The sequence below is a fragment of the Camelus bactrianus genome, chromosome 3 (assembly GCF_048773025.1).
Source record: "Camelus bactrianus isolate YW-2024 breed Bactrian camel chromosome 3, ASM4877302v1, whole genome shotgun sequence".
NCBI lineage: Eukaryota > Metazoa > Chordata > Mammalia > Artiodactyla > Camelidae > Camelus > Camelus bactrianus.
Genome location: NC_133541.1, coordinates 162,265,808 through 162,286,004, shown reverse-complemented (window position 1 = coordinate 162,286,004; position 20,197 = coordinate 162,265,808).

The following is a 20,197-nucleotide window of genomic DNA, read 5'->3' as shown; positions in this document are numbered from 1 at the left end:
GGAACACAAAGTTTCTTTTCAGATGCAAACTCTACTCCATACATATATAAGGGCTGGTACTAGTTCCAACTCGGTTTTCAGTGAAAACTACAGGAACTTCAAAATGGCACTAGGAAACAGACTGAGAATGCAGAGAAAAAGTTTCTCCTGCAAACCGTTCCCTTGGTGCTAGATGAACGTACGTCTCTGTACCTGCTCAGTTCTGAGAGATAAGTGTGTGTGAAAGCCGTCCTTCACCTAGCTTGTTGGGAACACAAAGATTCTTTTCAGTTGCAAACCACTCCATACATATATATCGGAAAGTACTAGTTCCAACTCTGTTTTACAGTGAAAACTGAAGGAACTTCAAACCGGCACTAGGAAACAGACTGAGAAAGCAGAGAAAAAGTGTCTCCTGCAACCCGTTCCCTTGGTGCTAGATGAACGAAGGTATCTCCCCTTGCTCAGTTCTGAGAGATATTTGTGTGTGAAAGCCGTCCTTCACCTAGCTCGTTGGGAACACAAAGTTTCTTTTCAGTTGCAAACTCCATTCCATACTTGTATATGGGGAGGTACTAGCTCCAACTCGGTTTTACAGTGAAAACTGCAGGAACTTCAAACTGGCACTTGGAAACAGACTGAGAAAGCAGAGAAAAAGTGTCCCTGCAACCCGTTCCCTTGATGCTAGATGAACGAACGTCTCTCCACTTGCTCAGTTCTGAGAGATAAGTGTGTGTGAAAGCCGTACTTCAAATAGCTTGTTGGGAACACAAAGTTTCTTTTCACTTGCAAACTCCACTCCATACATATATAAGGGGAGGTACAAGCTCCAACTCGGTTTTACAGGGAAAACTGCAGGAACATCAAACCGGCACTAGGAAACAGACTGAGAAAGCAGAAAACTGTTTCTCCTGCAAACTTTTCCTTGGTGATAGATGAACGAAAGTCTCTCCACTTGCTCAGTTCTGAGAGATAAGTGTGTGTGAAAGCCTTCCTACACCTTGATTGTTGGAAACACAAAGTTTCTTTTCAGTTGCAAACTCCATTCCATATATATATGGGGATGTACTAGCTCCAACTAGGTTTTACAGGGAAAACTGCAGGAACTTCAAACCGGCACTAGGAAACAGACTGAGAAAGCAGAGAAAAAGTGTCTCCTGCAACCCGTTCCCTTGGTTCTAGATGAACGAACGTCTCTCCAATTTCTCAGTTCTGAGAAATAAGTGTGTGTGAAAGCCGTCCTTCACCTAGCTTGTTGGGAACACAAAGATTCTTTTCAGTTGCAAATTCCACTCCATACATATATATCGGAAAGTACTAGTTACAACTCGGTTTTACACTGAAAACTGCAGGAACTTCAAAACGGCACTTGGAAACAGACAGAGAAAGCAGAGAAAAGTGTCTCCTGCAAACTTTTCCCTTGGTGATAGATGAACGAACGTCTCTCCACTTGCTCAGTTCTGAGAGATAAGTGTGTGTGAAAGCCGTCCTACACCAAGATTGTTGGAAACACAAAGTTTCTTTTCAGTTGCAAACTCCATTCCATATATATATGGGGATGTACTAGCTCCAACTAGGTTTTACAGTGAAAACTGCAGGAACTTCAAACCGGCACTAGGAAACAGACTGAGAAAGCAGAGAAAAAGTGTCTCCTGCAACCCGTTCCCTTGGTGCTAGATGAACGAACGTCTCTCCACCTGCTCAGTTCTGAGAGATAAGTGTGTGTGAAAGCCGACCTTCACCTAGCTTTTTGGGAACACAAAGTTTCTTTTCAGTTGCAAACTCCTTTCCATACATATATATGGGGAGGTACAAGCTCCAACTCGGTTTGACAGTGAAAACTGCAGGAACTTCAAAATGGCACTAGGAAGCAGACTGAGAAAGCAGAGAAAAAGTTTCTCCTGAAAACCGTTCCCTTGGTGCTAGATGAACGAACGTCTCTGTACCTGCTCAGTTCTGAGAAATAAGTGTGTGTGAAAGCCGTCCTTCACCTAGCTTGTCGTGAACACAAAGATTCTTTTCAGTTGCAAATTCCACTCCATACATATATATCGGAAAGTACAAGTTCCACCTCTGTTTTACAGTGAAAACTGCAGGAACTTCAAACCGGCACTAGGAAACAGACTGAGAAAGCAGAGAAAAAGTGTCTCCTGCAACCCGTTCCCTTGGTGCTAGATGAACGAACGTCTCTCCACTTGCTCAGTTCTGAGAGATATTTGTGTGTGAAAGCCGTCCTTCACTTAGCTTGTTGGGAACACAAAGCTTCTTTTCAGTTGCAAACTCCATTCCATACTTATATATGGGGAGGTACTAGCTCCAACTCGGTTTAACACTGAAAACTGCAGGAACTTCAAACCGGCACTAGGAAACAGACTGAGAAAGCAGAGCAAAAGTGTCTCCTGCAACCCGTTCCCTTGGTGCTAGATGAACGTACGTCTCTCCACTTGCTCAGTTCTGAGAGATAAGTGTGTGTGAAAGCCATACTTCAAATAGCTTGTTGGGAACACAAAGTTTCTTTTCACTTGCAAACTCCAATCCATACATATATAAGGGGAGGTAGAAACTCCAACTCGGTTTGACAGTGAAAACTGCAGGAATTTCAAACCGGCACTAGGAAACAGACTGAGAAAGCAGAGAAAAAGTGTCTCCTGCAACCCGTTCCCTTGGTGATAGATGAACGAACGTCTCTCCACTTGCTCAGTTCTGAGAGATAAGTATGTGTGAAAGCCGTCCTTCACCTAGCTTGTTGGGAACACAAAGTTTCTTTTCAGATGCAAACTCTACTCCATACATATATAAGGGCTGGTACTAGTTCCAACTCTGTTTTCAGTGAAAACTACAGGAACTTCAAAATGGCACTAGGAAACAGACTGAGAATGCAGAGAAAAAGTTTCTCCTGCAAACCGTTCCCTTGGTGCTAGATGAACGAACGTCTCTGTACCTGCTCAGTTCTGAGAGATAAGTGTGTGTGAAAGCCGTCCTTCACCTAGCTTGTTGGGAACACAAAGATTCTTTTCAGTTGCAAACCACTCCATACATATATATCGGAAAGTACTAGTTCCAACTCTGTTTTACAGTGAAAACTGAAGGAACTTCAAACCGGCACTAGGAAACAGACTGAGAAAGCAGAGAAAAAGTGTCTCCTGCAACCCGTTCCCTTGGTGCTAGATGAACGAAGGTCTCTCCACTTGCTCAGTTCTGAGAGATATTTGTGTGTGAAAGCCGTCCTTCACCTAGCTCGTTGGGAACACAAAGTTTCTTTTCAGTTGCAAACTCCATTCCATACTTGTATATGGGGAGGTACTAGCTCCAACTCGGTTTTACAGTGAAAACTGCAGGAACTTCAAACTGGCACTTGGAAACAGACTGAGAAAGCAGAGAAAAAGTGTCCCTGCAACCCGTTCCCTTGGTGCTAGATGAACGAACGTCTCTCCACTTGCTCAGTTCTGAGAGATAAGTGTGTGTGAAAGCCGTACTTCAAATAGCTTGTTGGGAACACAAAGTTTCTTTTCACTTGCAAACTCCACTCCATACATATATAAGGGGAGGTACAAGCTCCAACTCGGTTTTACAGGGAAAACTGCAGGAACATCAAACCGGCACTAGGAAACAGACTGAGAAAGCAGAAAACTGTGTCTCCTGCAAACTTTTCCCTTGGTGATAGATGAACGAACGTCTCTCCACTTGCTCAGTTCTGAGAGATAAGTGTGTGTGAAAGCCGTCCTACAACTTGATTGTTGGAAACACAAAGTTTCTTTTCAGTTGCAAACTCCATTCCATATATATATGGGGATGTACTAGCTCCAACTAGGTTTTACAGTGAAAACTGCAGGAACTTCAAACCGGCACTAGGAAACAGACTGAGAAAGCAGAGAAAAAGTGTCTCCTGCAACCCGTTCCCTTGGTGCTAGATGAACGAACGTCTCTCCAATTTCTCAGTTCTGAGAAATAAGTGTGTGTGAAAGCCGTCCTTCACCTAGCTTGTTGGGAACACAAAGATTCTTTTCAGTTGCAAATTCCACTCCATACATATATATATGAAAGTACTAGTTACAACTCGGTTTTACACTGAAAACTGCAGGAACTTCAAAACGGCACTAGGAAACAGACTGAGAATGCAGAGCAAAAGTGTCTCCTGCAACCCGTTCCCTTGGTGCTAGATGAACGTACGTCTCTCCACTTGCTCAGTTCTGAGAGATAAGTGTGTGTGAAAGCCGTCCTTCACCTAGCTTGTTGGGAACACAAAGTTTGTTTTCAGTTGCAAACTCCATTCCATACATATATATGGGGAGGTACTAGCTCCAAGTCGGTTTTACAGTGAAAACTGCAGGAACTTCAAACCGGCACTTGGAAACAGACAGAGAAAGCAGAGAAAAAGTGTCTCCTGCAACCCGTTCCCTTGATGCTGGATGAACGAAAGTCTCTCCACTTGCTCAGTTCTGAGAGATAAGTGTGTGTGAAAGCCGTACTTCAAATAGCTTGTTGGGAACACAAAGTTTCTTTTCACTTGCAAACTCCAATCCATACATATATAAGGGGAGGTACAAACTCCAACTCGGTTTGACAGTGAAAACTGCAGGAACTTCAAACCGGCACTAGGAAACATACTGAGAAAGAGAAAAAAAGTGTCTCCTGCAACCCGTTCCCTTGGTGATAATTGAACGAACGTCTCTCCACTTGCTCAGTTCTGAGAGATAAGTGTGTGTGAAAGCCGTCCTTCACCTAGCTTGTTGGGAACACAAAGTTTCTTTTCAGATGCAAACTCTACTCCATACATATATAAGGGCTGGTACTAGTTCCAACTCGGTTTTCAGTGAAAACTACAGGAACTTCAAAATGGCACTAGGAAACAGACTGAGAATGCAGAGAAAAAGTTTCTCCTGCAAACCGTTCCCTTGGTGCTAGATGAACGAACGTCTCTGTACCTGCTCAGTTCTGAGAGATAAGTGTGTGTGAAAGCCGTCCTTCACCTAGCTTGTTGGGAACACAAAGATTCTTTTCAGTTGCAAATTCCACTCCATACATATATATCGGAAAGTACTAGTTCCAACTCTATTTTACAGTGAAAACTGCAGGAACTTCAAACCGGCACTAGGAAACAGACTGAGAAAGCAGAGATAATGTGTCTCCTGCAACCCGTTCCCTTGGTGCTAGATGAACGAACGTCTCTCCACTTGCTCAGTTCTGAGAGATAATTGTGTGTGAAAGCCGTAATTCACCTAGCTTGTTGGGAACACAAAGTTTGTTTTCAGTTGCAAACTCCATTCCATACATATATATGGGGAGGTACTAGCTCCAAGTCGGTTTTACAGTGATAACTGCAGGAACTTCAAACCGGCACTAGGAAACAGACTGAGAAAGCAGAGAAAAGTGTCTCCTGCAAACTTTTCCCTTGGTGATAGATGAACGAACGTCTCTCCACTTGCTCAGTTCTGAGAGATAAGTGTGTGTGAAAGCCGTCCTACACCTAGATTGTTGGAAACACAAAGTTTCTTTTCAGTTGCAAACTCCATTCCATATATATATGGGGATGTACTAGCTCCAACTAGGTTTTACAGTGAAAACTGCAGGAACTTCAAACCGGCACTAGGAAACAGACTGAGAAAGCAGAGAAAATGTGTCTCCTGCAACCCGTTCCCTTGGTGCTAGATGAACGAACGTCTCTCCACTTGCTCAGTTCTGAGAGATAATTGTGTTTGAAAGCCGTAATTCACCTAGCTTGTTGGGAACACAAAGTTTGTTTTCAGTTGCAAACTCCATTCCATACATATATATGGGGAGGTACTAGCTCCAAGTCGGTTTTACAGTGAAAACTGCAGGAACTTCAAACCGGCACTTGGAAACAGACTGAGAAAGCAGAGAAAAATTGTCCCTGCAACCCGTTCCCTTGATGCTAGATGAACGAACGTCTCTCCTCTTGCTCAGTTCTGAGAGATAAGTGTGTGTGAAAGCCGTACTTCAAATAGCATGTTGGGAACACAAAGTTTCTTTTCACTTGCAAATTCCACTCCATACATATATAAGGGGAGGTACAAGCTCCAACTCGGTTTTACAGGGAAAACTGCAGGAACATCAAACCGGCACTAGGAAACAGACTGAGAAAGCAGAAAAAAGTGTCTCCTGCAAACTTTTCCCTTGGTGATAGATGAACGAACGTCTCTCCACTTGCTCAGTTCTGAGAGATAAGTGTGTGTGAAAGCCGTCCTTCACCTAGATTGTTGGGAACACAAAGTTTCTTTTCAGTTGCAAACTCCATTCCATACATATATATAGGGTGGTACTAGCTCCAACTCGGTTTTACAGTGAAAACAGCAGGAACTTCAAACCGGCACTAGGAAACAGACTGAGAAAGCAGAGAAAAAGTGTCTTCTGCAACCCGTTCCCTTGGTGCTAGATGAACGAATGTCTCTCCACTTGCTCAGTTCTAAGAGATAAGTGTGTTTGAAAGTCGTCGTTCACCTAGCTTGTTGGGAACACAAAGTTTCTTTTCAGTTGCAAACTCCATTCCATACATATATATGGGGAGGTGCAAGCTCCAACTCTGTTTCACAGTGAAAACTGCAGGAACTTCAAACCGGCACTAGGATACAGACTGAGAAATCAGAGAAAAAGTGTCTCCTGCAACCCGTTCCCTTGATGCTAGATGAACGAACGTCTCTCCACTTGCTCAGTTCTGAGAGATAAGTGTGTGTGAAAGCCGCCCTTCACCTAGCTTGTTGGGAACACAAAGTTTCTTTTCAGTTGCAAACTCCATTCCTTAAATATATATGGGGAGGTACTAGCTCCAACTCGGTTTTACAGTGAAAACTGCAGGAACTTCAAACCGGCATTTGGAAACAGACTGAGAAAGCAGAGAAACAGTTTCTCCTGCAACCCGTTCCCTTGGTGCTAGTTGAACGAACGTCTCTGTACCTGCTCAGTTCTGAGAGATAAGTGTGTGTGAAAGCCGTCCTTCACCTAGGTTGTTGGGAACACAAAGATTCTTTTCAGTTGCAAATTCCACTCCATACATATATATCGGAAAGAACTAGTTCCAACTGTGTTTTACAGTGAAAACTGCAGGAACTTCAAACCGGCACTAGGAAACAGACTGAGAAAGCAGAGAAAATGTGTCTCCTGCAACCCGTTCCCTTGGTGCTAGAAGAACGAACGTCTCTCCACTTTCTAAGTTCTGAGAGATAAGTGTGTGTGAAAGCCGTCATTCACCTAGCTTGTTGGGAACACAAAGTTTCTTTTCAGATGCAAACTCTACTCCATACATATATAAGGGCTGGTACTAGTTCCAACTCGGTTTGACAGTGAAAACTGCAGGAACTTCAAAATGGCACTAGGAAGCAGACTGAGAAAGCAGAGAAAAAGTTTCTCCTGAAAACCGTTCCCTTGGTGCTAGATGAACGAACGTCTCTGTACCTGCTCAGTTCTGAGAGATAAGTGTGTGTGAAAGCCGTCCTTCACCTAGCTTGTTGGGAACACAAAGATTCTTTTCAGTTGCAAATTCCACTCCATACATATATATCGGAAAGTACTAGTTCCAACTCTGTTTTACAGTGAAAACTGCAGGAACTTCAAACCGGCACTAGGAAACAGACTGAGAAAGCAGAGAAAAAGTGTCTCCTGCAAGCCGTTCCCTTGGTGCTAGATGAACGAACGTCTCTCCACTTGCTCAGTTCTGAGAGATATTTGTGTGTGAAAGCCGTCCTTCACTTAGCTTGTTGGGAACACAAAGTTTCTTTTCAGTTGCAAACTCCCTCCATACATATATATGGGGAGGTACTAACTCCAACTCGGTTTTACAGTGAAAACTGCAGGAACTTCAAACTGGCACAAGGATACAGACTGAGAAAGCAGAGAAAAAGTGCCTCCTGCAAACCGTTCCCTTGGTGATTGATGAACGAACGTCTCTCCACTTGCTCAGTTCTGAGAGATAAGTGTGTGTGAAAGCCGTCCTTCACCTAGCTTGTTGGGAACACAAAGTTTCTTTTCAGTTGCAAACACCACTCCATACATATATATGGGGAGGTACTAGCTCCAACTAGGTTTGACAGTGAAAACTGAAGGAACTTCTAAACGGCACTAGGAAACAGACTGATAAACAGAGAAAAAGTGTCTCCGGCAACCCGTTCCCTTGGTGCTAGATGAAAAAACGTCTCTCCACTTGCTCATTTCTGAGAGATAATTGTGTGTGAAAGCCGTCCTTCGCCTAGCTTGTTGGGAACACATAGTTTCTTTTCAGTTGCAAACTCCATTCCATACATATATATGGGGAGGTACAAGCTCCAACTCGGTTTTACAGTGAAAACTGCAGGAACTTCAAACAGGCACTAGTATACAGACTGAGAAAGCAGAGAAAAAGTGTCTCCTGCAACCCGTTCCCTTGGTGTTAGATGAACGAACGTGTCTCCACTTGCTAAGTTCTGAGAGATAAGTGTGTGTGAAAGCCGCCCTTCACCTAGCTTGTTTGGAACACAAAGTTTCTTTTCAGTTGCAAACTCCATTCCATGCATATATATGGGGAGGTACAAGCTGCAACACGGTTTTACAGTGAAAACTGCAGGAACTTCAAACCGGCACTAGGAAACAGACTGAGAAAGCAGAGAAAAATTGTCTCCTGCAAACTTTTCCCTTGGTGCTAGATGAACGAACGTCTCTCCACTTGCTCAGTTTTGAGAGATAAGTGTGTGTGAAAGCCGTCCTTCACCTAGCTTGTTGGGAACACAAAGTTTCTTTTCAGTTGCAATCTCCACTCCATACATATATATGGGGAGGTACTAGCTCCAACTAGATTTTACAGTGAAAACTTCAGGAACTTCAAACCGGCACTAGGAAACAGACTGAGAAAGCAGAGTAAAAGTGTCTCCTGCAACCAATTCCCTTGGTGCTAGATGAACGAAGGTCTCTCCACTTGCTCAATTCTGAGAGATAAGTGTGTGTGAAACCGTCCTTCACCTAGCTTGTTGGGAACACAAAGTTTCTTTAAAGATGCAAACTCCATTCCATACATATATATGGGGATGTACTAGCTCCAACTAGGTTTTACAGTGAAAACTGCAGGAACTTCAAACCGGCACTAGGAAACAGACTGAGAAACAGAGAAATAGTGTCTCCGGCAACCCGTTCCCTTGGTGATAGATGAACAAACGTCTCTCCACTTGCTCATTACTGAGAGATAAGTGTGTGTGAAAGCCGTCCTTGGCCTAGCTTGTTGGGAACACAAAGTTTCTTTTCAGATGCAAACTCTACTCCATACATATATAAGGGGTGGTACTAGTTCCAACTCGGTTTTACAGTGAAAACTGCAGGAACTTCAAACTGGCACTAGGAAACAGACTGAGAAAGCAGAGAAAAGTGTTTCCTGCACACCGTTCCCTTGGTGCTAGATGAACGAACGTCTCTGTACCTGCTCAGTTCTGACAGATAAGTGTGTGTGAAAGCCGTCCTTCACCTAGCTTGTTGGGAACACAAAGATTCTTTTCAGTTGCAAATTCCACACCATAAATATATATCGGAAAGTACTAGTTCCAACTGTGTTTTACAGTGAAAACTGCAGGAACTTCAAACCGGCACTAGGAAACAGACTGAGAAAGCAGAGAAAAAGTGTCTCCTGCAACCCGTTCCCTTGGTGCTAGATGAACGAACGTCTCGCCACTTGCTCAGTTCTGAGTGATAAGTGTGTGTGAAAGCCGTCCTTCACCTAGGTTGTTGGGAACACAAAGTTTCTTTTCAGTTGCAAACTCCATTCCATACATATATATGGGGTGGTACTAGCTCCAACAAGGTTTTACAGTGAAAACTGCAGGAACTTCAAACCGGCACTAGGAAACAGACTGAGAAACAGAGAAAAGGTGTCTCCTGCAACCCGTTCCCTTGGTGCTAGATAAACGAACGTGTCTCCACTTGCTCAGTTCTGATAGATAAGTGTGTGTGAAAGCCGCCCTTCACCTAGCTTTTTGGGAACACAAAGTTTCTTTTCAGTTGCAAACTCCATTCCATAAATGTATATGGGGAGGTACTAGCTCCAACTCGGTTTTACAGTGAAAACTGCAGGAACTTCAAACAGGAACATGGAAACAGTCTCAGAAAGCGGAGGAATAGTGTCTCCTGCAACCCGTTCCCTTGGTGCTAGATGAACGAACGTCTCTCCACTTGCTCAGTTCTGAGAGATAAGTGTGTGTGAAAGCCGTCCTTCAACTAGCTTGTTGGGAACACAAAGTATCTTTTCAGTTGCAAACACCATTCCATGCATATATATGGGGAGGTACAAGCTCCAACTCGGTTTTACAGTGAAAACTGCAGGAACTTCAAACCGGCACTAGGAAACAGACTGAGAAAGCAGAGAAAAAGTGTCTCCTGCAACCCGTTCCCTTGGTGCTAGATGAACGAACGTCTCTCCACTTGCTCAGTTCTGAGAGAAAAGTGTGTTTGAAAGCCGTCCTTCAATTACCTTGTTGGGATCACAAAGTTTCTTTTCAGTAGCAAACTCCACTCATTGCATATATATGGGGAGTTACTAGTTCCAAATCTGTTTTACAGTGAAAACTGCAGGAACTTCAAACCGGCACTAGGAAACAGACTGAGAAAGCAGAGAAAAAGTGTCTCCTGCAACCCGTTCCCTTGGTGCTAGATGAACGAACGTCTCTCCAATTTCTCAGTTCTGAGAAATAAGTGTGTGTGAAAGCCGCCCTTCACCTAGCTTGTTGGGAACACAAAGTTTCTTTTCAGTTGCAAACTCCATTCCATACATATATATGGGGAGGTACAAGCTCCAACTCGGTTTGACAGTGAAAACTGCAGGAACTTCAAAACGCCACTAGGAAACAGACTGAGAAAGCAGAGAAAAAGTGTCTCCTGCAACCCGTTCCCTTGGTGCTAAATAAACGAACGTCTCTGTACATGCTCATTTCTGAGAGATAAGTGTGTGTAAAAGCCGTCCTTCACCTAGCTTGTTGGGAACACAAAGTTCCTTTCAGTTGCAAACTCAATTCCATACATATATATGGGGAGGTACAAACTCCAACTCGGTTTGACAGTGAAAACTGCAGGAACTTCAAACCGGCACTAGGAAACAGACTGAGAAACAGAGAAAAAGTGTCTCCTGCACCCCGTTCCCTTGGTGCTAGATGAACGAACGTCTCTGTACCTGCTCAGTTCTGAGAAATAAGTGTGTGTGAAAGCCGTCCTTCACCTTGCTTGTTGGGAACACAAAGATTCTTTTCAGTTGCAAATTCCACTCCATACATATATATAGGAAAGTACTAGTTCCACTCTGTTTTACAGTGAAAACTGCAGGAACTTCAAACCGGCACTAGGTAACAGACTGAGAAAGCAGAGAAAAAGTGTCTCCTGCAACCCGTTCCCTTGGTGCTAGATGAACGAAATTCTCTCCACTTGCTCAGTTCTAAGAGATAAGTGTGTGTGAAAGCCGTCGTTCACCTAGCTTGTTGGGAACACAAAGTTTCTTTTCAGTTGCAAACTCCATTCCATACATATATATGGGGAGGTACAAGCTCCAACTCAGTTTGACAGTGAAAACTGCAGGAACTTCAAACCGGCACTAGGATACAGACTGAGAAAGCAGAGAAAAAGTGTCTCCTGCAACCCGTTCCCTTGGTGCTAGATGAACGAACGTGTCTCCACTTGCTCAGTTCTGAGAGATAAGTGTGTGTGAAAGCCGCCCTTCACCTAGCTTGTTGGGAACACAAAGTTTCTTTTCAGTTGCAAACTCCATTCCATACATATATATGGGGAGGTACAAGCTCCAACTCGGTTTTACAGTGAAAATTGCAGGAACTTCAAACCAGCACTTGGAAACAGACTGAGATAGCAGAGAAAAAGTGTCTCCTGCAACCCGTTCCCTTGGTGCTAGATGAACGAACGTCTCTCCACTTGCTCATTTCTGAGAGATATGTGTGTGTGAAAGCCGTCCTTCAACTAGCTTGTTGGGAACACAAAGTTTCTTTTCAGTTGCAACTCCACTCCATACATATATATGGGGTGGTACTAGTTCCAACACGGTTTTACAGTGAAAACTGCAGGAACTTCAAGCCGTCACTAGGAAACAGACTGAGAAAGCAGAGAAAAAGTTTCTCCTGCAAACCGTTCCCTTGGTGCTAGATGAACGAACGTCTCTGTACCTGCTCAGTTCTGAGAGATAAGTGTGTGTGAAAGCCGTCCTTCACCTAGCTTGTTGGAAACACAAAGTTACTTTTCAGTTGCAAACTCCATTCCGTACATATATATGGGGAGGTACTAGCTCCAACAAGGTTATACAATGAAAACTGCAGGAACTTCAAACCGGCACTAGGAAACAGACTGAGAAAGCAGAGTAAAAGTGTCTCCTGCAACCAATTCCCTTGGTGCTAGATGAACGAATGTCTCTCCACTTGCTCAGTTCTGAGAGATAAGTGTGTGTGAAAGCCGTCCTTCACCTAGCTTGTTGGGAACACAAAGTTTCTTTTCAGATGCAAACTCCATTCCATACATATATATGGGGATGTACTAGCTCCAACTAGGTTTTACAGTCAAAACTGCAGGAACTTCAAACCGGCACTAGGAAACAGACTGAGAAAGCAGAGAAAAAGTGTCTCCGGCAACCCGTACCCTTGGTACTAGATGAACGAACCTCTCTCCACCTGCTCAGTTCTGAGAGATAAGTGTGTGTGAAAGCCGACCTTCACCTAGCTTGTTGGGAACACAAAGTTTCTTTTCAGTTGCAAACTCCATTCCATACATATATATGGGGAGGTACAAGCTCAAACTCTGTTTGACAGTGAAAACTGCAGGAACTGCAAACCGGCACTAGGAAACAGACTGAGAAACAGAGAAAAAGTGTCTCCTGCAACCCGTTCCCTTGGTGCTAGATGAACGAACGTCTCTCCACTTGCTCAGTTCTTAGAGACAAGTGTGTGTGAAAGCCGTCCTTCACCTAGCTTGTTGGGAACACAAAGTTTCTTTTCAGATGCAAACTCTACTCCATACATATATAAGGGGTGGTACTAGTTCCAACACGGTTTTACAGTGAAAACTGCAGGAACTTCAAACTGGCACTAGGAAGCAGCCTGAGAAAGCAGAGAAAAAGTTTCTCCTGCAAACCGTTCCCTTGGTGCTAGATGAACGAACGTCTCTCCACTTGCTCAGTTCTGAGAGATATTTGTGTGTGAAAGCCGTTCTTCACTTAGCTTGTTGGGAACACAAAGTTTCTTTTCAGTTGCAAACTACATTCCATAATTATATATGGGGAGGTACTAGCTCCAACTCGGTTTTACAGTGAAAACTGCAGGAACTTCAAACCGGCACTAGGAAACAGACTGAGAAAGCAGAGCAAAAGTGTCTCCTGCATCCTGTTCCCTTGATGCTAGATGAACGAACGTCTCTCCACTTGCTCAGTTCTGAGTGATAAGTGTGTGTGAAAGCCGACCTTCACCTAGATTGTAAGGAAAACAAAGTATCTTTTCAGTTGCAAACTCCATTCCATGCATATATATGGGGAGGTACAAGTTCCAACTCGGTTTTACAGTGAAAACTGCAGGAACTTCAAACCGGCACTAGGAAACAGAATGAGAAAGCAGAGAAAAATTGTCTCCTGCAAACTTTGCCCTTGGTGCTAGGTGAACGAACGTCTCTCCACTTGCTCAGTTCTGAGAGATAATTGTGTGTGAAAGCCGCCCTTCACCTAACTTTTTGGGAACACAAAGTTTCTTTTCAGTTGCAAACTCCATTCCATAAACGTATATGGGGTGGTACTAGCTCCAACTCGGTTTTACAGTGAAAACTGCAGGAACTTCAAGCCGTCACTAGGAAACAGACTGAGAAAGCAGAGAAAAAGTTTCTCCTGCAAACCGTTCCCTTGGCGCTAGATGAACGAACGTCTCTGTACCTGCTCAGTTCTGAGAGATAAGTGTGTGTGAAAGCCGTCCTTCACCTAGCTTGTTGGAAACACAAAGTTTCTTTTCAGTTGCAAACTCCATTCCGTACATATATATGGGGAGGTACTAGCTCCAACTAGGTTTTACAGTGAAAACTGCAGGAACTTCAAAACGGCACTAGGAAACAGACTGATAAACAGAGAAAAAGTGTCTCCGGCAACCCGTTCCCTTGGTGCTAGATGAAAAAACGTCTCTCCACTTGCTCATTTCTGAGAGATAATTGTGTGTGAAAGCCGTCCTTCGCCTAGCTTGTTGGGAACACAAAGTTTCTTTTCAGATGCAAACTCTACTCCATATATATATAAGGGGTGGTACTAGTTCCAACTCGGTTTTACAGTGAAAACTGCAGGAACTTCAAACTGGCACTAGGAAACAGACTGAGAAAGCAGAGAAAAGTGTCTCCTGCAAACCGTTCCCTTGGTGCTAGATGAACGAACGTCTCTGTACCTGCTCAGTTCTGAGAGATAAGTGTGTGTGAAAGCCATCATTCACCTAGCTTGTTGGGAACACAAAGATTCTTTTCAGTTGCAAATTCCACTCCATAAATATATATCGGAAAGTACTAGTTCCAACTGTGTTTTACAGTGAAAACTGCAGGAATTTCAAACCAGCACTAGGAAACAGACTGAGAAAGCAGAGAAGAAGTGTCTCCTGCAACCCGTTCCCTTGGTGCTAGATGAACGAACGTCTCTCCACTTGCTCAGTTCTGAGAGATAAGTGTGTGTGAAAGCCGTCCTTCAACTAGCTTGTTGGGAACACAAAGTTTCTTTTCTGTTGCAAACTCCATTCCATGCATATATATGGGGAGGTACAAGCTGCAACACGGTTTTACAGTGAAAACTGCAGGAACTTCAAACCGGCACTAGGAAACAGACTGAGAAAGCAGAGAAAAATTGTCTCCTGCAAACTTTTCCCTTGGTGCTAGATGAACGAACGTCTCTCCACTTGCTCAGTTTTGAGAGATAAGTGTGTGTGAAAGCCGTCCTTCACCTAGCTTGTTGGGAACACAAAGTTTCTTTTCAGTTGCAATCTCCACTCCATACATATATATGGGGAGGTACTAGCTCCAACTAGATTTTACAGTGAAAACTTCAGGAACTTCAAACCGGCACTAGGAAACAGACTGAGAAAGCAGAGTAAAAGTGTCTCCTGCAACCAATTCCCTTGGTGCTAGATGAACGAAGGTCTCTCCACTTGCTCAGTTCTGAGAGATAAGTGTGTGTGAAACCGTCCTTCACCTAGCTTGTTGGGAACACAAAGTTTCTTTAAAGATGCAAACTCCATTCCATACATATATATGGGGATGTACTAGCTCCAACTAGGTTTTACAGTGAAAACTGCAGGAACTTCAAACCGGCACTAGGAAACAGACTGAGAAACAGAGAAATAGTGTCTCCGGCAACCCGTTCCCTTGGTGATAGATGAACAAACGTCTCTCCACTTGCTCATTACTGAGAGATAAGTGTGTGTGAAAGCCGTCCTTCGCCTAGCTTGTTGGGAACACAAAGTTTCTTTTCAGATGCAAACTCTACTCCATACATATATAAGGGGTGGTACTAGTTCCAACTCGGTTTTACAGTGAAAACTGCAGGAACTTCAAACTGGCACTAGGAAACAGACTGAGAAAGCAGAGAAAAGTGTTTCCTGCACACCGTTCCCTTGGTGCTAGATGAACGAACGTCTCTGTACCTGCTCAGTTCTGACAGATAAGTGTGTGTGAAAGCCGTCCTTCACCTAGCTTGTTGGGAACACAAAGATTCTTTTCAGTTGCAAATTCCACACCATAAATATATATCGGAAAGTACTAGTTCCAACTGTGTTTTACAGTGAAAACTGCAGGAACTTCAAACCAGCACTAGGAAACAGACTGAGAAAGCAGAGAAAAAGTGTCTCCTGCAACCCGTTCCCTTGGTGCTAGATGAACGAACGTCTCGCCACTTGCTCAGTTCTGAGTGATAAGTGTGTGTGAAAGCCGTCCTTCACCTAGGTTGTTGGGAACACAAAGTTTCTTTTCAGTTGCAAACTCCATTCCATACATATATATGGGGTGGTACTAGCTCCAACAAGGTTTTACAGTGAAAACTGCAGGAACTTCAAACCGGCACTAGGAAACAGACTGAGAAACAGAGAAAAGGTGTCTCCTGCAACCCGTTCCCTTGGTGCTAGATAAACGAACGTGTCTCCACTTGCTCAGTTCTGATAGATAAGTGTGTGTGAAAGCCGCCCTTCACCTAGCTTTTTGGGAACACAAAGTTTCTTTTCAGTTGCAAACTCCATTCCATAAATGTATATGGGGAGGTACTAGCTCCAACTCGGTTTTACAGTGAAAACTGCAGGAACTTCAAACCGGAACATGGAAACAGTCTCAGAAAGCGGAGGAATAGTGTCTCCTGCAACCCGTTCCCTTGGTGCTAGATGAACGAACGTCTCTCCACTTGCTCAGTTCTGAGAGATAAGTGTGTGTGAAAGCCGTCCTTCAACTAGCTTGTTGGGAACACAAAGTATCTTTTCAGTTGCAAACACCATTCCATGCATATATATGGGGAGGTACAAGCTCCAACTCGGTTTTACAGTGAAAACTGCAGGAACTTCAAACCGGCACTAGGAAACAGACTGAGAAAGCAGAGAAAAAGTGTCTCCTGCAACCCGTTCCCTTGGTGCTAGATGAACGAACGTCTCTCCACTTGCTCAGTTCTGAGAGAAAAGTGTGTTTGAAAGCCGTCCTTCAATTACCTTGTTGGGATCACAAAGTTTCTTTTCAGTAGCAAACTCCACTCATTGCATATATATGGGGAGTTACTAGTTCCAAATCTGTTTTACAGTGAAAACTGCAGGAACTTCAAACCGGCACTAGGAAACAGACTGAGAAAGCAGAGAAAAAGTGTCTCCTGCAACCCGTTCCCTTGGTGCTAGATGAACGAACGTCTCTCCAATTTCTCAGTTCTGAGAAATAAGTGTGTGTGAAAGCCGCCCTTCACCTAGCTTGTTGGGAACACAAAGTTTCTTTTCAGTTGCAAACTCCATTCCATACATATATATGGGGAGGTACAAGCTCCAACTCGGTTTGACAGTGAAAACTGCAGGAACTTCAAAACGCCACTAGGAAACAGACTGAGAAAGCAGAGAAAAAGTGTCTCCTGCAACCCGTTCCCTTGGTGCTAAATAAACGAACGTCTCTGTACATGCTCATTTCTGAGAGATAAGTGTGTGTAAAAGCCGTCCTTCACCTAGCTTGTTGGGAACACAAAGTTTCTTTTCAGTTGCAAACTCAATTCCATACATATATATGGGGAGGTACAAACTCCAACTCGGTTTGACAGTGAAAACTGCAGGAACTTCAAACCGGCACTAGGAAACAGACTGAGAAACAGAGAAAAAGTGTCTCCTGCACCCCGTTCCCTTGGTGCTAGATGAACGAACGTCTCTGTACCTGCTCAGTTCTGAGAAATAAGTGTGTGTGAAAGCCGTCCTTCAACTTGCTTGTTGGGAACACAAAGATTCTTTTCAGTTGCAAATTCCACTCCATACATATATATAGGAAAGTACTAGTTCCACTCTGTTTTACAGTGAAAACTGCAGGAACTTCAAACCGGCACTAGGTAACAGACTGAGAAAGCAGAGAAAAAGTGTCTCCTGCAACCCGTTCCCTTGGTGCTAGATGAACGAAATTCTCTCCACTTGCTCAGTTCTAAGAGATAAGTGTGTGTGAAAGCCGTCGTTCACCTAGCTTGTTGGGAACACAAAGTTTCTTTTCAGTTGCAAACTCCATTCCATACATATATATGGGGAGGTACAAGCTCCAACTCAGTTTTACAGTGAAAACTGCAGGAACTTCAAACCGGCACTAGGAAACAGACTGAGAAAGCAGAGAAAAAGTGTCTCCTGCAACCCGTTCCCTTGGTGCTAGATGAACGAACGTCTCTCCAATTTCTCAGTTCTGAGAAATAAGTGTGTGTGAAAGCCGCCCTTCACCTAGCTTGTTGGGAACACAAAGTTTCTTTTCAGTTGCAAACTCCATTCCATACATATATATGGGGAGGTACAAGCTCCAACTCGGTTTGACAGTGAAAACTGCAGGAACTTCAAAACGCCACTAGGAAACAGACTGAGAAAGCAGAGAAAAAGTGTCTCTGCAACCCGTTCCCTTGGTGCTAAATAAACGAACGTCTCTGTACATGCTCATTTCTGAGAGATAAGTGTGTGTAAAAGCCGTCCTTCACCTAGCTTGTTGGGAACACAAAGTTTCTTTTCAGTTGCAAACTCAATTCCATACATATATATGGGGAGGTACAAACTCCAACTCGGTTTGACAGTGAAAACTGCAGGAACTTCAAACCGGCACTAGGAAACAGACTGAGAAACAGAGAAAAAGTGTCTCCTGCACCCCGTTCCCTTGGTGCTAGATGAACGAACGTCTCTGTACCTGCTCAGTTCTGAGAAATAAGTGTGTGTGAAAGCCGTCCTTCAACTTGCTTGTTGGGAACACAAAGATTCTTTTCAGTTGCAAATTCCACTCCATACATATATATAGGAAAGTACTAGTTCCACTCTGTTTTACAGTGAAAACTGCAGGAACTTCAAACCGGCACTAGGTAACAGACTGAGAAAGCAGAGAAAAAGTGTCTCCTGCAACCCGTTCCCTTGGTGCTAGATGAACGAAATTCTCTCCACTTGCTCAGTTCTAAGAGATAAGTGTGTGTGAAAGCCGTCGTTCACCTAGCTTGTTGGGAACACAAAGTTTCTTTTCAGTTGCAAACTCCATTCCATACATATATATGGGGAGGTACAAGCTCCAACTCAGTTTGACAGTGAAAACTGCAGGAACTTCAAACCGGCACTAGGATACAGACTGAGAAAGCAGAGAAAAAGTGTCTCCTGCAACCCGTTCCCTTGGTGCTAGATGAACGAACGTGTCTCCACTTGCTCAGTTCTGAGAGATAAGTGTGTGTGAAAGCCGCCCTTCACCTAGCTTGTTGGGAACACAAAGTTTCTTTTCAGTTGCAAACTCCATTCCATACATATATATGGGGAGGTACAAGCTCCAACTCGGTTTTACAGTGAAAATTGCAGGAACTTCAAACCAGCACTTGGAAACAGACTGAGATAGCAGAGAAAAAGTGTCTCCTGCAACCCGTTCCCTTGGTGCTAGATGAACGAACGTCTCTCCACTTGCTCATTTCTGAGAGATATGTGTGTGTGAAAGCCGTCCTTCAACTAGCTTGTTGGGAACACAAAGTTTCTTTTCAGTTGCAACTCCACTCCATACATATATATGGGGTGGTACTAGTTCCAACACGGTTTTACAGTGAAAACTGCAGGAACTTCAAGCCGTCACTAGGAAACAGACTGAGAAAGCAGAGAAAAAGTTTCTCCTGCAAACCGTTCCCTTGGTGCTAGATGAACGAACGTCTCTGTACCTGCTCAGTTCTGAGAGATAAGTGTGTGTGAAAGCCGTCCTTCACCTAGCTTGTTGGAAACACAAAGTTACTTTTCAGTTGCAAACTCCATTCCGTACATATATATGGGGAGGTACTAGCTCCAACTAGGTTATACAATGAAAACTGCAGGAACTTCAAACCGGCACTAGGAAACAGACTGAGAAAGCAGAGTAAAAGTGTCTCCTGCAACCAATTCCCTTGGTGCTAGATGAACGAATGTCTCTCCACTTGCTCAGTTCTGAGAGATAAGTGTGTGTGAAAGCCGTCCTTCACCTAGCTTGTTGGGAACACAAAGTTTCTTTTCAGATGCAAACTCCATTCCATACATATATATGGGGATGTACTAGCTCCAACTAGGTTTTACAGTCAAAACTGCAGGAACTTCAAACCGGCACTAGGAAACAGACTGAGAAAGCAGAGAAAAAGTGTCACCGGCAACCCGTACCCTTGGTACTAGATGAACGAACCTCTCTCCACCTGCTCAGTTCTGAGAGATAAGTGTGTGTGAAAGCCGACCTTCACCTAGCTTGTTGGGAACACAAAGTTTCTTTTCAGTTGCAAACTCCATTCCATACATATATATGGGGAGGTACAAGCTCAAACTCTGTTTGACAGTGAAAACTGCAGGAACTGCAAACCGGCACTAGGAAACAGACTGAGAAACAGAGAAAAAGTGTCCCCTGCAACCCGTTCCCTTGGTGCTAGATGAACGAACGTCTCTCCACTTGCTCAGTTCTGAGAGATAAGTGTGTGTGAAAGCCGTCCTTCACCTAGCTTGTTGGGAACACAATGTTTCTTTTCAGATGCAAACACTACTCCATACATATATAAGGGGTGGTACTAGTTCCAACACGGTTT